General features: G+C 38.1%; 1 protein-coding gene across 3 annotated transcripts in view; it reads left to right on the top strand.

Moving 5' to 3' along the window:
• Window positions 1-17,426, top strand: part of LOC150077004 (RNA-binding protein 4-like) — a 335,818-nt gene that overhangs the window by 30,699 nt on the left and 287,693 nt on the right. The window lies entirely within an intron of this gene.

The following is a 17,426-nucleotide window of genomic DNA, read 5'->3' as shown; positions in this document are numbered from 1 at the left end:
TCACAAATTAAGTTGGCCACTCCTGTTATATTGCATATATCTTCGAATAAATTGGAAGTGAATGCATTAAGCGGCAGGAGTAATATTTGAGCATAACCAGTGCACTAAAAGTAGATAATGTAATTTTTTGGGGGGCAGTGGTGGTTTGGCTATCTGTATATCTTTTTAATGCAAGGCAAAAAACTATTCAAATCACTTCTTCTACAGGGATGGGATACACTTAAATAGAAAGGGTGCAAGAATATTTGCTGATGCTATCGAGGCAGTGTTAGGTGGGTCGGAAAACTGCTAGCTTGGGAGGATACAAAGACGAATAGATTAACAGTAGCCACTGGCAGAGGTGAAAGAGATTCTTGCACTGCTTCTATTGGAATGAGCACAAGCCTGAAAAACAAGATTCAGGATATTTCAGAGACTGCTGGGAGTCATTGCGGTACAAGTAAACACATGGGTTGTGTTAGGGTAGCTAAGAATAGAAATAGGTGCATGTATACTTGCGTTTACACCAATGCTAGGAGTTTAGTAAACAAATTTGATGAATTTGAGGTATTACTCAAAACATCAAAGGCAGATATTGTTGGGATATCAGAGACTTGGTGTCACACAGATATAGGGAATGCAGAACTGGAATTTGGGGAGTACAACGTCTACAGAAAGGATAGACTGGATAGGAAGGGAGGAGGGGTTATGCTATTAGTTAAGAAATACATAAAATCCAAGGAAGTGAAGCCAGTGGACATCGCTGGACAGTGCAGTGTCGAGTCAGTTTTGTGTGACATAAGCATTGGGAGATCAAAATTGAGAGTAGGAGTGTGCTATAGGCCTAATGACTCTGATGATTGAGTATAATAAGAAACTGTACAGGGAAATAGTGGGCCAGTAAATCAGAGAGTCTTATAATGGGAGATTTTAATTTCCCAGATATTGACTGGAGTTTGGGGGCTGGTCACTCACACTAGCAAGGCTTTTGTGGATTTATTGGTTGATTGTTTTCTACATCAGCATGTTTGGGAGGCAACTAGAGGGAGGAATACTCTTGATTTGATTATCAGCAGTGATTCTTCATGCATTAAGAATCTGCAGATAAATGAACCACTAGGTGGCAGTGATCACAGTGTGCTGAAGTGGGATTTACTCAAAGAGGTAACTACCATTAGGGGTAAAGGGAAGGGTTATTGCTTTCGTAAAGGCAACTACGATGGACTGAGACAGTATATAAATTCTATACAGTGGGACCAAATGATGATGTTACCAACAGCAAATGCAAAATGGGAAGCATTCAAAGAACTTATCTTGGAAGCTACTAGGCTTTACATACCAACTAAGAAATATTGTTCAAGGTTTAGGCCTAAATGGATGTCAGATGAACCGATGAGGCATATGGCAGAGAAGAAACATGCATGGGATACATACAAATTAACACATGACACAGAAGCCTATGATAGATACAAGTTGATCTGTAACCAAGTTATAAAGGAGGTTAGGCAGGCGAAAGCAGAGTACGAGAAATCTTTGGCAAGGGATGCAAAGAAAAACAGCAAAGAGTTCTTTACTTATGTAAACTCTAGAAGGAAGGGGATGAATCAGATTGGTCCACTTGATATCGATGGGTCAACTGTTGATGCTGCTCAGGTAGCTAACAAACTAAATGAATATTTTGCATCGACATTCACACATGAGGAGTTATTTAGCGAGGGGAAAGCCAGGGGTGTATTCAACTCTAGCAGTAAGCCAGAGAATCTTGTAATAACTGAGAGTAAAGTGGAGGAGAAACTGTTGAAGATAAACACAAGAAAGGCACCTGGGGTGGATCGGATCTATCCAGTTATATTAAAGGAGGCAGCAGAGGAAGTAAGCAAACCCTTAGCCATAATTATGAGAGCTTCCTTGGACTCAGGGGAGGTACCCGCAGACTGGAGATGTGCAAATGTGACCCCAATTCACAAAGGAGGATCAGAGGCTGACACAAGCAATTATAGACCTGTGAATTTAACTTCTGTTCCAGGAAAATTAATGGAGGCACTAGTTAAAGAAGCACTGCAGGATCATTTAGACAAGACTTCAGTTATAGCTCGGACACAGCATTTTTTTTTTTTTTATGTGAACCCCAAACACGAGAGGTATTAGAACCTATAGTACTTAGTACCGTCCTTGGGTTGGAGGTTGAGAAGACAAAAGAAGATATTTGTTGACATTGGACTTGAACTTCTGTAGATTGTAATTTTCAGGAAATATGTATGAAGGAAGGTTGTTCCAGAAAACGGCAGTTGAATGAATAAATGAGGAAGATGAAAAGTTGGTTCTGTGGGTTTGAAGTTGGACAGTAAATGGATGTTGGCTGGTGGTGGCACGTGTTCGCACTGTTTTGAAAGAGAGAGCTGGAATTATAGAAGCCAATTCAGAAGAACAGTGCCCATGGAAGTATCTGTAGAAGAGGCATGCAGCAGAAACAGTGCGTATATGAGACAGCGAGTGGAGAGACTCTGTTAGAGATGAATCATTAATTAACCTAACTGCCATCTTCTGAATGGAATCAAGAAGCCTGAGAAAGGTTTTGGAGGCACCACACCAGATGTGGGAACAATATTCCATGGCAGGGCGGATTTGGGATTTATACAGAGTGAGCAGCTGTTTGGAAGAAAAGTAACGCTGAGAGCGAAAGAGAAAACCAAGTTTTTTAGATGCAGAGGAAGCAATATTTGTAATGTGCTTGTGCCAAGAGCGATTAGAAGTCAGGGTAATCCCCAAAAGAGATATATCCTTTTGCCTAGAAATTGGAGTGTCACTAAAGATAAGCATAGGAGCAGAAGAATCCTTTTTGCTAGATATAAGACAAGACTGAGTTTTAGAAGGGTTGAAATCAACTAAGTTGTTTTGCCCCACTGGAGAATTATCTGAAGATTGCCATTTAAAGAATTGGTAGCAGATTTTCGAGAAGTTGAAGCTGATTGAGCAGGACAAGGTTTCTCAAAATGGAAAGTTGAATGCAATGTGCTATCATCGGCAAAACTGTGGATAGGATTTCCAGTCAATGGAAGAAGGTCATTGATATATAAGAGGAAAAGAGTGGGGGAAAGAACTGAACCTTGGGGGACACCAGCATTAGTGGAGAAGTTAGAAGACAGAGAGCCATCTACCATCACCCTCAGCGATCAGAGAGAAAACTGGATAACCAATTACTAAAAACAGTTGGCAAACCATAAGATGGAAGCTTGTTTAGAAGACCTTTATGCCAAACACGATCAAAAGCCTTTGAGATGTCAAGAGCAACTACTTGTGTTTCACCGAACCTTTCCATTGAATTAGTCCATAAATGGGTAACATAAGCCAGAATGTCACCAGTGGATCGACACTGATGGAATCCATACTGGCGATCGTTGATCAGATGGAAGGTTTCTAGGTAGTTTAAGAGTTGGCAGTTAATTGATTTCTCTATTACTTTAGAAAGAGGCGCCTCCATAGCCAGGTGGGAAGGAGCAGCAGTGCGTAGCACACGCTTCTTGATTAGACCGGTGTTCGAGCCCCTCACCACCAAATACGGAGGATGCGGAAAGGTCAGGGAATGACCACCGCATATCCCGGAGCAATATGGCCTTAGTTGCTAATGCTCCTAAAAACCAAATAACAAACAAACAAACAAACTTTAGAAAGAGTAGAAGTAATTGCAATGGGGCGATAATTGGATGGGAGGGATTTGTCACCCTTTTTAGGAACTGGCTGGATATGAGCAAATTTCCAAGCAGAAGGAAAAGCACCTTTGGAATAAGAAAGTGAAAAAAGGCGGCAAAGAATACGGGTAAATTCAGGAGCACAAGTTTTGAGAACAAGTGGAGAAATATCATCAGGACCTGGAGCTTTCTTAGCATCAAGATTCATCAAAATCCTTCTGATATCCTTTTGACGGAAGACCACAGGAGGCATTGAATGGAGCGTGTTGGGAATGATGGGAGGTGTTTTACCAAGATCATTAATACATGAGCTGGAAGAAAAATGGGATGCTAGCAGGTCAGCTTTATCCTTGGCTAAAGTGACAACAGAACCATCTGTTTTGGACAGAGGTGGGAGCAGAGATGGGCAAAAGTTGCGGCCAATAGCTTTGGCAAGAGACCAGAATGCTCGGCTACCATTAGGGCAAGAAGCAAGTTTTCTACTTTTAGCCTGTTCAAACTCTAGTTTGGACTGATTTGTCACAAAGGAACTAGATGCAGGGAACTAGTTTGGACTGGATGATGCAGTCACAAAGGAACTTGATGCAGGGAATAACTTTGGTATTATATACTTGGAGCTTAGAAAGGCTTGATACTGTTGCACATGGTAGACTGCTGCACAAATTGGAGCAGTGTGACATTGGAGGCAAATTGCTGCTGTGGATAAAGGGGTGGCTGAGGGGGAGAAGACAGAGAGTGGTAATCAATGGACACTGCTCATTGTGGACTAATGTTATTAGTGGAGTCCGTCAGGGCTCAGTGTTGGGTCCATTATTGTTTTCTGTATTCATAAATGATATTGATGATGGTATATCAAGTTTAATGTCGAAGTTTGCAGACGATACAAAGGTAGGCAGGGTTGTCAAGGACACTACTGACACTATGCTGCTGCAGCAGGATCTGGAAAGGTTGAGCAGATGGGCTGAGAGGTGGCAAATGAAGTTTAACATTGACAAATGTAAAGTACTACACATGGGAAACAGCAACCCCAGAGCAACGTATCAACTCTGTGGTACTACACTGACAGTGGTAGAGAATGAAAGGTACCTGGGGGTGGTTGTGCAGGCAGATATGAAGTTCTCTGAGCAGTGCAGACGGGCAGCAAGAGTAGCTCATGGTGTATTGTCAATGATATATAGGAATTTTTCTAGCAGGGATAAGGAGGTGATTATTCCCTTGTATAAGTCAATGGTCAGGCCACACCTAGAGTACTGTATACAGGTCCGGAGGGCTCATTTCAAGAAGGATGTAGAGCTGCTGGAACGAGTACAGAGAAGGGCAACAAGATTAGTGAATGGAACAAAGGGGTGCTCTTACGAAGAAAGGCTTAAGTTTTGCAAATTATGGTGTCTGGAGACTAGGCACCAGCGAGGTGATCTGATAGAGGTGTATAAAGCATTGAATGGTTTGAGCATGCTCAATGCTGATGGGATTTTTCATCTCGCTCAGAATAATCACCTGAGAGGGCATAAATTCAAATTGAGGAAAGACAGATGTAGGATAGACGTGCGGAAATTCGCCTTTAGCCAGCGAGTGGTTGGTTGGTGGAACAGACTTGCATCCCTTGTCGTGGAAGTTGATAGCCTAAATAAGTTTAAGGCTCAGCTGGACAGGTATTTTGAACGAACAGAGGGGTAAAGTGGAAGTGGGTTTTTTTTTTTTTTTTGGCTGATGCTGCATAAGCTTGCTTTCTTGCATAAAATGCCTCTACTAATGCTAATGTTATGCAAGAAAAATGTTTATAATTTAAAAATCAGAAAATCAGCAGAACACTAAATAGACACTGGAAAATGTTTAACATGAAAAAATATTCTGATCCCGACAAACTATGTGATTTGATACATCTATTTTCTTTTAACATGAAAAGATTTCCCATCTCAGAAGAACAAAAAAATATACCGGCTGCTGCGTCCTCACTAAATTTTTACTGTTTAGGACTCGACTTGCTATTGAATAGGCAGACATCTGATAATAAACAATATGTAGATAGTATAAGGATGCCACTTGCTGCACACCACCCTTATTTTAAATAAATGGGATTACCATCGGTGGGCAAAACATTGCATTTACAGTCTTGAAGTGAGTGATACGTACTGTATAAAGTGGCGAATTTCGTGTTTAGTAAAAAATCCGTAAATTTATCACCCTCAACTGCACAATGGAAAAATCGGGGCGTAAACAAAGTGCTATTTTGCTTAAAGTTAAAAGGGAGTTGCTTAAAACAGTAGATGTAGGGGATTCTTTGAAAACAGACTTTTGTAAAAAGTTCGGAATCACTAACTCTACGTTGTCGGCAATCATAAAGAATAAAGACCAACTTACTGCAATGTTCAAGCCGGATAGGAAACGGATGAGAATGGCCAAACACGAAGATTTGGAGGCTGCATTGCTTGTTTGGTTCAAACAAGCTAGGCCTCAGAATGCTGCAATCAGGACCTCTATTAATGGAAAAAGCGGATGTGTTTGCAATTCAAATGGCGATTGAATTCACTGCAAATCCCGACTGGTTGGAACGTTTCAAGAAAAGAAACTGCATTGTTTTTAAAAATGTTTGCGGTGAAGCAAATCTAGTTTTACCAAGTATGACATCGGATTGGCTGCAGTCTACATTACCCACGGTGCTTGAAGAATATAGTGTGAGAGATGTCTTTAATGCCGACGGAACGGAGTTGTTCAGTTGCTGATTACCCGATAAATCGTTTAAGGGACAGCAGTGTTCTGGTGGAAAAAGTCCAAAGAGAGGATAACAGTAATGGTGGCTGTAATTCAGATGGATCTAAAAAGCTGCCCTTATTAGTTATCAGGAAGAGCATGAATCTGCACTGTTTTAAAAATGTAAAAAAAAAATACCGGTTGAAAACACGGCAAACAAGAAGGTGTGGATGACCGCGACAACATTTACTGATTGGCTTTTGAATTTAGATAAGTGCTTTTTATGCGAAAAGTAAAAAAGTTACCACGATTGTTGATAATTGTTCAGGTCACTCTGAAGTGCAGGCGTCTCCGTAGCCAGGTGGGAAGGAGCAGCAGTGTGTACCACAAGCTTCTTGATTAGACCGGGGTTCGAGCCCGTCACCACCAAATATGGAGGATGCGGAAAGGTCAAGGAATGACCACCGCATATTCCGGAGCAATATGGCCTTAGTTGCTAATGCTCCTAAAAACCAAACAACAACAACTCTGAAGTGAAATTAAAATCTATAAAGCTTATATTTTTGCCTCCAAACACTATGATCATTTTACAGCCTTGTGATCAAGGCATAATATAGAATTTAAAATTTTATTACCGAAAACAATTGCTAAGAAAATATTTGGCCGCAATTGAAGCAAAAGAAGATTTCTCTGTCAACTTATTGGATGCATTGCATATGTTGCGCACTGCTTGGAATCTTGTAACACCAAAGACTATCAAATTGTTTTCGTCATGCGGGATTTTCCAAAATGACGGATTTAATACCTACTCAAGAGTCTCAAGACAAGAAGTTAACCGACATTCAGTGAAATGTGTGGGCATGTTTCATCTCTTTTAGAAAGTTCGCTATCTTTGGATGAATTTGTCACAGTTGATGATACTAATTTATGTACAGTGCCGATTTTAACAGATAGTGATATTTTGGATGTCATATGGCCTACGGGAGTGGATCCCGTTGGTGAAGATAGCGATGATAATGTAGACAGTGACAGTTAAGTTTTAATAAATTGTGTTTGTAAAGTGCCCCTTGTGTAGCGTTATATAGGGTGATTCACTACCAGTGCGACAAACCAGGAGGTGTAGGGGGCACAAAGACGAATCGGAATCACATAGCATTGCAGGGTCGTAAATGCCTTTGTTATGCGGTAGAGGACGTTGAACGGGAGGTCACGTGAACAGCAATCCTGCTGGAAGTCAGCATTTACGAACCGGTTCCCGAGGCAGTAGGATGGACGAGTATTCAAACGTTGAACTGGCTGACATGCACCTCGCGTATGGATCTGCGGACTGTAATGGGCGCGCTGCTTTGCGCTTGTATCAGGAACGTTTCCCGCCCAGGCATGCTCCTCATCATACGATTTTCACACGTGTGCACAGAAGGTTACTGGTTGTTTCACGAGAGATACCATGAATCGAGAACGAACGAAAAGGACGCCAGACAATGAGGAGAATGTCCAATGTCTTGCAGAAGGCAATCCGAGTACACGTATTCGAGCGATAGGCCAACAATTGGGTATTTCCCAATCCATTGTATGGAGGATACTGTCAACAAACCAAATGAGTTCGTACCATCTGCAACGCGTCCAATCATTGGAGCCTGCTGATTATCCACTCTGAAGGACTTTTGCTACTTGGTTTCTTCAACAGAAACGGTTCGCAAATGCTGACTTCCAGCGGGATCGCAGTTCATGGGATGTCCTGTTCAACGTCCTCTACCGCATGACGAAGGCATTTCGGACCCTGCAATGCTATGTGATTCCATTTCATCTTTGTGCCCCCTACACCTCCTGCAAGTTTGTCGCACTGGTAGTGAATCACCCTGTATAGTGCATAAAATATTAACTTTCTTAAACTTTCTATCTTAACTCCTTTGATTATTACAACATCAAAAACATTGGTGAGTTTTTTTTTTTTCGTTTACTTCTTTTAACACGAAAAAATATTTCTGTCCCCACGGTTTCATGTTAAATGATTTCCACCATATATGATAGTTTTTTCTCTTATCTTTGATAAAATCTATTTTTTTAATGAAAATCAATTTCGATATCATCGCTTAAAATCGAAAAAATGAGATTTTAATTGCATTTTGTTTTTTCCCATTATTTTTAAGCATCTTTTACATTTTTCTGCTGAAAAGATATACGCATAATAAGTTATTGCTTACTTTTAGAAATAAAAATCTAAAACCAATAATTATTGAAAATATATTTATTAAATTGCTTCATTAAGTACTTTACATTTAACCAAATTTAATTTTTGTAGATATTTATTTTCCAGCCATAATGGAAAACTTCTTAGAGAGCTAGAAAGTCAGATTCACAGGACAAAGTAGTCAAAAAAAAAAAAAAAAAAAAAAAAGATAAAGCCAGTATTAAGCAATATAATGAGGAATGTATCAAATATGGATTTGTATGTTCTGATAATTTTTCTCTTCCTTGACCTATGTCTTATTTGCTTAGAAGAGTTATCAAATGAAGCAATGGTACCAAGTAAACTATGCTGGCACCTTGCCATGAAACATACATCATGCGCAGAAAAAGATTTGAATTTTTTTTAAGTGTCTTCAAATGCAAAATAAAAAGCAAAGTTCTTTTATGAATTAGATTGCAACAGTATCAAATCGAGCTCAAGAGGCTAGCTATAAGGTCTCCCAATTGGTAGCCAAATTCAAAATGCCTCATACTATTGCAGAATCGCTTATTTTACCAGTTTTCATTGAAATTAACACTATGCTTGGGGCAAAAGAAGCAAAGGAAATTTAAAAAAGTGCCATTTTTGAATAACACTATTAGTAGATGCATTGAAGATACATCAGATGACAGAAAAAAAATTAATTCAGAGAATTATCAAATCTAAAAAATTTTCATTGCAATTTGATGAATCTACAGACATTAGTAACTGTGCTCAATTAATAGCACTAGTTAGAATCATTGAAGAGAAATGCTTGAAAGAACATTATTTGTTCTGTAAAGAATTGTCAAATCACACTACTATGGATGAAATATTCAAAGTGGTAAATGAATACTTAGAGACATAAGATATCATGGAAAGATTGTTTAAGCTTGTGTACTGAACTTGTGTGCATCTGCAATGACTGGAAGAGTTAAAGGTTTTACCTCAAGAGTTCCTTTTGAAAACCTGGAAATTCAGGTAATACATTGTTTTATTCACAGAGAAGTTCTGGTATCTAAAAGTTTGCCTGTGAATCTTAATTCCACGTTTGCATGATATCAAGATGGCGAATTTAATAAAATCCAAACTGTTAAAGTCAAGTCTGTTTTCAGCTTTGTGTGAAGAAATGGAATCGGAATACCACTCTTCTATTTCATGCTGAAGTACATTGGCTGTCCAAAGGAAGAGTTTTTATCAAGAGTTTGAGCTAAGAGAAGAATTGAAAAAATTTTTTCTGAATAATTCTTACTTTGCAGATTTAATGAAGGATAGTTATTGGCTCCAAAAACTAGCTTACTTAACTGATATTTTTGAGCACCCAAATGAGCTAAATCGAAAATTGCAAGATCACACGAAAACATACTACTATGTATAGAAAAAGTTTATGGATTCAACAAAAAAATTCAACTTTGGAAAAATGAGGTTAAAAACAGATCACTAATGATGTTTAATCCGTGTTATAATTTAAATCCCAAAAAAAAAATTATTGGGATTATTAGAGCAACATTTGTGTTTGCTTGAGGAAAAACTTCACTATTTTGAATACTTGATGTAAAAAAAATTTATTGGATTCTTAATCCATTCGTATTATCCCTAGAAATTCCAGCATTACATTTATCAACAAAAATTAAAAGAAGAGCTGTTAGATTTAATAAATGATCGCACCCTTCAACTACAATTTAAAGAAATCGAGTTATCCGAATTTTGGTTAATAGTGAGAAAGGATTCTTTCAATCGGAGAAAAAGCAAGCGACATTTCTTCCACTTGCTACCACCTATTTGTGCAAACAGTTTCTCGTCTATGGTGACTATCAAGAATTAGCAGAGATCATCATTGAAAAGTCTGGATCAGGAGTTGCACGTAGCCATTTCAAGTGTTATGTTCACAGAAGCAAGCTGAAGTTTCTCGTTAAAAAAAATTTGTAAAGATTTTATGTCAAAGTTTTGTATGAATTTAGTATTAAATATTTAATATCTTCTGTAATATTTATATTTTGCTTTTCTTGTCACAATTATATATACAGTTTAAGTCCTTGACTTACGTACACCTGAGTTACATAATTTTGGACTTAAGTAAATTTTTTTCCTTTTTTTTGATTATAAAATTTAAAACAGTAAAAAAAAAAAAAAGCAATCAATAACGACACGAGACACAAATTGCACAAGTGAGATACGGAGTAACAAGTTTAAAGCTTAAAAAATAGGAATGAAGAGAAGATTCTGAAAATTTACTTATAAATGTTTTTTTTTATATGATTGATTTTTATAAGTTCACTGAATGAAGGGGACACACATTTCATCAGTAACGTAAAAACCCACATTTCCAAAAATAACAATAAGCAATTAGTAATGACACAAGTGAGATACGGAGTAACAAACTTAAAAATAGGATTGAAGAAAAGATTCCTAAAATTTATTTGATTTTTTTTTTTTTTTTTTTGTGACTGAAGATTTCAGTGAAGGGGCTTCACATTTCACCATAATAGCATAAAAACCCACAGAATTCCAGCTATCAGTATTATTGCAAATGCAATAAGATTGAGTTTACTACCCGTTTATCATCAGTGCGTAGCACACGCTTCTTGATTAGACCGGGGTTCGAGCCCATCACCACCAAATACGGAGGATGCGGAAAGGTCAGGGAATGACCACCGCATATTCCCGGAGCAATATGGTCTTAGTTGCTAATGCTCCTAAAAACCAAATAACAACTACCCGTTTATAATGAATTGCACTAATAGAAAAGCCCAGTAAACCAGAAACTGCAAATTGTCTTTATTCTTTTATGGTAGTGACCTCCAGAAATGTGTGTGTTAGTAAAATGAGAGCATGTGAGGTGATAATAGTGCATTTCTGCCTTAACCCTGTGAAGTTCTTTACAAAATTTTATTTTGTAAAGAACTTCATAGAATGAAATTTTGTAAAGAATCATGATAATGGTCAAAATTTTATTTCATTGTAACTGTTATCATGGTGTCGACTAAGAGAATAAGTGACAGTAGTACTAGTAAATTACCAAGAAAAGCAAAGTGATTTATTTGTATCAGAAAATTAAAATAAGGATATATGAAAATGGTAAAACATTAATTTTAAGAGTTGATGCATCAACTCTTAAAATTGTAATTGTCATCCAAATAACATACGTATATGGCAATATTTCTTACAGATTGCATCAGGTAAGATTGACACGTCTAAGTGATGTAATATTGCATCAGCTGTTACTTTCAGCTATATAAGCTCTCTGCAAAAGTTGCAGTGATTCTTTGCTTGTATCAGGATGGCGAGTTACATGCAGTTGACGCCACGAAGAAAGAGTGCTATTGTTGCTTTACTTGAGGAAGGACATTCTTCCCATCATATTGCTTATAGAGCGTCTTGTAATCAGTTGACAGTGAGTAGATTACTTTCCAAACCCAAGAATACTGGTTTTGCTGATAGGAAAAAAGGAACCAGACGCAAATGAGTCTCTAAGCCAAAACAGGACCGTGTTTTGAAGTGCTTATGCCTCAAAAACAGTAACACTTCTTCTCTGAGCTGAAAAGAGAACAGTAAGAACATACACGAGTGGTAGAAAGTGCAGCAGTAACAGTCAGAAGACACCTCTTCAAAAATGGACTTGTAGCCCGTCATCCTAAGAAGAAGCCCCTCCTCACAAAAAATGAAAAAGGCCTGATTAATTTGGTGCAAGGAGCATGTCAAATGGACCCCTGAGCAGTGGAAGTCAAGTTATTTTCTCAGATGAGAAGAAATTCAATCTGCATGGCTCAGATGGGAGACAAACAATACGTTGTAGACATGGTGAAGAATACCATCCAGACTGTATATGGTGTCTACAGTGAAATTCCCTACCAGCCAAATGATATGGGGGTGCATTTCATATCACGGAGTAGGTCACCTGCAGTTTATAAAAGATTCTGCAAATGCCAATGGATACCTGGCTATATTGGAAGGCAAATTGCTTCCAACCATTAGAGACCATTTCAACCTACCAAGTAACTGCACCTTTCAAGATGACTCTGCTCCTTGTCATCAGGCGAAAAAAGTATAAATAGGTACTTCTGTAGTTACTTTAGCTTCATTTCTGCATTATAGGTTCGACAGTAATGTGTTTACATTTGTTTACAAGTGAAAAAATAGTTGGAAGAACAGTCCATTACTCTTACCTGGCCAGGAAATAGCTCGGACCTGAATCCTGTAGAGAACTGTTGGCATTGTGTGGAATTCTGCAGTTGCCAGAAAGAAACCAAAGATCCTTCATGAACTTCAGGAAGCCATAATTTGTGTTTGGAACCACGAACTATCAGTTGATTCTCTTCAGAAATTTGTCTTGTCAATGCCTCGACTGTGTGCTGCTGTCATCAGGGCCAGAGGTGGTTCAACTAAATGTTAGTTTGCACCTGGTGAACTTTTCATTTTGTTTTCCATTTAAAATGATAAACTGAAGCAAATTGAGGGCTTCTGATAACATTTCAGCCATAATTATTGTGTTTACCAAAACTGTTGTATAAAGGTTGCAAATGCTCGTTTTGGAATATTTTGAGAGCACTTGTCAAATATTACTTAGCTTTGCATTAACTATTAATAGATATCTTTTGTTTATATTTCTATTTGTCATGCTAGTCATTAATGTAACATGCCATTGCGAAAAAGGGTTAGAAATGTGAAATTCCTAGGCGATGCACTTTCTTTGAACACCAGTGTATATAACTAATACAGGGTGATTCAAAAAGGACTTTATAACTTTGTAAGTGTATAGAAATTTATTCAGGAGACTATAATTTATTGAACTGTCATATTGTAGCAAAAAACCACGTTTTACTGACATAGTGCCATAGTACCGAATTCCGTCACCGCAAGCGCCAGAAGCTTTCATTTCAAAAATGGCTACTTTCACGGAGCAGAGTGTGCTTGGTGTGAGTTTTGGTTTGAAGAAACGAAATCTGCGACAATGGTGCAATGGAATTTTCGCGCCAAATATGGAAAGGAGCCTCCCAGTAGACCTACAATGTACTCATGGCACAAGAATTTTGTTGAGACAGGTTGTTCTGTTTGCCCTGACAAATCTCCAGGATGCCCACGTGTTTCTGATGCTGTCGTGGAAAAGGTAAGGGAGAGGTTTGTTCGGAGTCCTGTGAAATCAAAGCGACGTGTGTCCTGTGAGACTGGTGTTCCACAACCGACCGTTTGGCGTGTGTTACAAAGACATTTACACTTGCAGCCATACCAGTTTACCATGGTTCAACAAATTACTAACTCAGATAAGGCTGCTCGTCAGGAATTCTGTGCAGACACGTTACATCGGATAGAGGAAGACGAGCCATTACTGGACAACATAATCGTTAGTGATTAGTCAACATTTCACGTTAGTGGTAGGGTTAACACTCACAACTGCAGGATTTGGGCCGGTGAAAACCCGTGTGTACATCTGGAACATGTTTGTGACAGCCCAAAGTGAATGTCTTTTGTGCCCTCAGCAAAGTAAAAGTTTACGGACCCTTTTCCGTGAGACAACCACAAACGGTATCATGTATTTGGATATGCTGAAAAATTTACTGCTTTCAATGATTATATCCCTTTCTGTGGCATACTTGTTCGTCATTACTTTTGTTTTAGCCAAATTCATCTTTAATCCGAAATCCTTACTAACTGCATAAGTTAGTATGATTAAGATTTTCACCTAATTCTTTGGGATCTTGGCTTATGATCACAATGTCATCTGCAAATCGTAAATGGTTTAAGTACTCTCCATTCACACTGACTCCTTTCTGCAACCAGTCTAATCTTCTGAAAACTTCCTTAAGTGCAGCAATAAACAAATTCCAAACACAAAAATCTATATGCTCCTTCAAATTCCTCAATGTTGCTATCACATTCGTCTGCTGGACCATGTTTTTCGATGGTAGTCTTTCCAAAGCCACTCCTTCTGAATCAGTTGATTATTACACTTGATGCAATACTGTCTCAAGCAATAACAAGATTACGGATAGCATCCAAAACATTCCAATTTGGCTGCAAATTGTTCCCTCCTATATTGTGGATCAAGTACCTTATCAGGTGGGCTCTATATGCTCTCTTGTGGTTATAAATAATGCCTTGATCCAGTTGCTACATAAAACTGGTGGTATAGGAGGTAAAAAAAAAAGCCCTATACAGTGGATCCCCGCTTTACAATGGGTTCACTTTACGATGGACTCCATAATAAAATACCTTTCACTATACGATATGTAGTAAGCATGGGATATTTTCATCACGTTTGCGAATTGAATTTTAATTCTATTTTAATTAATTCTATTAAACGGAGCTTAAAAAATAGGAATGAAGAGAAGATTCTGAAAATTTATTTTTGTTTTTTATATGATTTCAGTGAAGGGGGAAACACATTTCACCATAATACTGTAAGGTAAAAACCCACAGAATTCAGTTATCTTTATTATCACAAATGCAATAAGATCGAGTTTACTACCTGTTTATAATATATTGCGCTAACAGTAAAGCCCAATAAACCGGAAAGTGCAAATTGTTTTTGTTTTATGGTCGTGACCTCCAGAAACGTGCTTTAGAAAAATATCACAAATGCATTGATAATTCATTCTTATAACAAAACATAGCAATAAATGGTGAAAGTGTAGTGCATTTTAATGATTTGAGCGGCTGATTCTACTAACCAGGAATCACTGATGCCTACTTATTTCGCTCTACAATGGCTTACCATTGTCTTCGACTGGACCACATGGTCCTTTGTCTCAGCCGACAGCAATATTTGTAAACGTGTTGGGCACGTGTTTTGTTTTCATATCTTTTAGTTCAAATAATTTTTTTGTGCTTACTTTCCATAAATTTATTGTATTGAATTCTTAAACTTACAGCATTGCATAATATGGCCCCTAAAGAGCGCAGTAAGAAAAAAATTTCAGTTAAAATTAAACAAGAATAGTGAAAAAATATGATGGTGCTAAAATTAGTTCATTGGTGCACGAATATGGTTTTTCACAGTCAACCATTTCTACCATAGTGAAACAAAAAGAAAACCTTAAAGTTAAAGGGAGTGATGAATCTAACACAGTCCAAAAAGGCAGAGAACTGATTGTAGAAATGGAAAGTGTTTTGTTGCTGTGGATAAAATAAAAACAAATGAAGGGTGATACAGTTCCTGGACAATATATTTGTGAATGTGCAAAGCAGATTTTTGAGGACTTAGACTAAAACACTTTCAGCTAGTGATACGCGATATGGGGACTTTAAAGCCAGCAAAGGTTGGTTTGACAGTTTTAGAAAAGGTCCAATATTAAAAGTGTCATAAGGCATGGAGAGGCTTGCAGTGCTGATCAGGAAGCAGCTGAAAAGTAAGTTGGAGTTTCAAGAGCTCATTGAGAAAGGAGAGTTACCTTCCTCCACAAGTCTTTAATACAGATGAAACAGGCCTCTTTTGGAAAAGGATGCCTAGGCTTACATACAACACAAAAGAAGAGGCCTCGTTGCCTGGTCAAAAGCCTATGAAGGATAGGCTTACTCTGCTATTAGGGTCCAATGCCTGTGGTGAGTTTAAACTTAATCCAATGTTGGTTTACCACTCAAACTCCCAGAGTGTTTAAACAGCAAAAGAACATCAAAAGCAGGTTGGATGTCTTTTGGCGGTGTAACAAGAATGCCTGGGTGACAAGACACCTCTTCAATAAATGGGTATTTGAAGTGTTTTGTCCTTCAGTCAAAGGTCACTTAGAAAAAAAACTTCCTTTAAAGGCACTGTTAATTTTGGATAATGCCCTAGGTCATGAACCCCAACTTGCCTGATCTCTGGAGGAGCAATTTAACTTCAATACTGTCAAATTTCTCCCACCCAATACCACCCCTCTGCTTCAGCAAGTGATTGCCAACTTTAAAACAAGTTTACACAAAGAAGATGCTTGTGAAGAGACTAGGAGACAGAGCCATCACCTTAAAGGAATTCTGGAAGACCAGGTTTAATGTCTTAGACTGTGTACAAATGATTGTCAGTTCTTGGAATGAAGTTTCAGCTCGGTGCCTCAATGCAGCCTGGAAGAACTTATGGCCTTCAGTCATCCATGAATTTGAAGGATTTGAAGCTGAAAGTGTTCTCGAGCAAGAAATTATCACTCTTGGTGAGTCTTTGGCTCTAGAGATTGATGCGGCAGATGTAGAGGTGTTAATTGCAGACAACGGAAGGAAGTTGACATCAGAGGAGCTCCAGGAATTAAAGCAGATGGGGCTAGCATGACAGTGGAGATGAGGAACATGAGGAGGATGACTGTGTAGCAATAACTCAAGAAATTAAGGACATGTTTGCTGCTTGGGATATTGTGAAGAGGACAGTAAGAAAAAACCCAGATATTGAAACCACTGAATTGATGACCTGCAAATTTGAAGATCAGGTGTTAAGTTATTTCAAGAACCTTCAGAGAAAGGGCCAAAAGCAAACCACTTTGGACAGTTTTTATACCATAAATAGCACGAGGCAGTGATCGGAAAGAACACCAGATCCCGAAGGTTGTCCTGATATCTTGATGGTAAAAGATTCTTTTTCAGCTCCATCACCACACCACCATTGACACGCTTTTCCAATGTAAGTTAAATGAAAATTAAGATTTTTGTTTTTTTAATGTTTATAATTATCAATTATCATTTTAAACAACATTTTTGGGGGAGGGGAGGTAATAAGTAAAAATGTATGGTACCATCAGCATTTTTTTTTAAAACTTGTATCATGCTGTACTGTTTATTCTGGTATAAGATGCACCACAATTTTAGGGCGAGTTATTTTTAGATAAAAGGCATGGTTATACTCTGGAAAATACAGTATTCTGTATAAAAGTAATACAGTTTCTGTTATAAAAATC

This window comes from Mastigoproctus giganteus, chromosome 12 (assembly GCF_048544385.1).
Source record: "Mastigoproctus giganteus isolate SK-2022 chromosome 12, ASM4854438v1, whole genome shotgun sequence".
NCBI classification, from domain to species: Eukaryota; Metazoa; Arthropoda; class Arachnida; order Uropygi; family Thelyphonidae; genus Mastigoproctus; species Mastigoproctus giganteus.
Note: the sequence above shows the minus strand (reverse complement) of the source record. Positions and strands in the feature narration are given on the sequence as shown.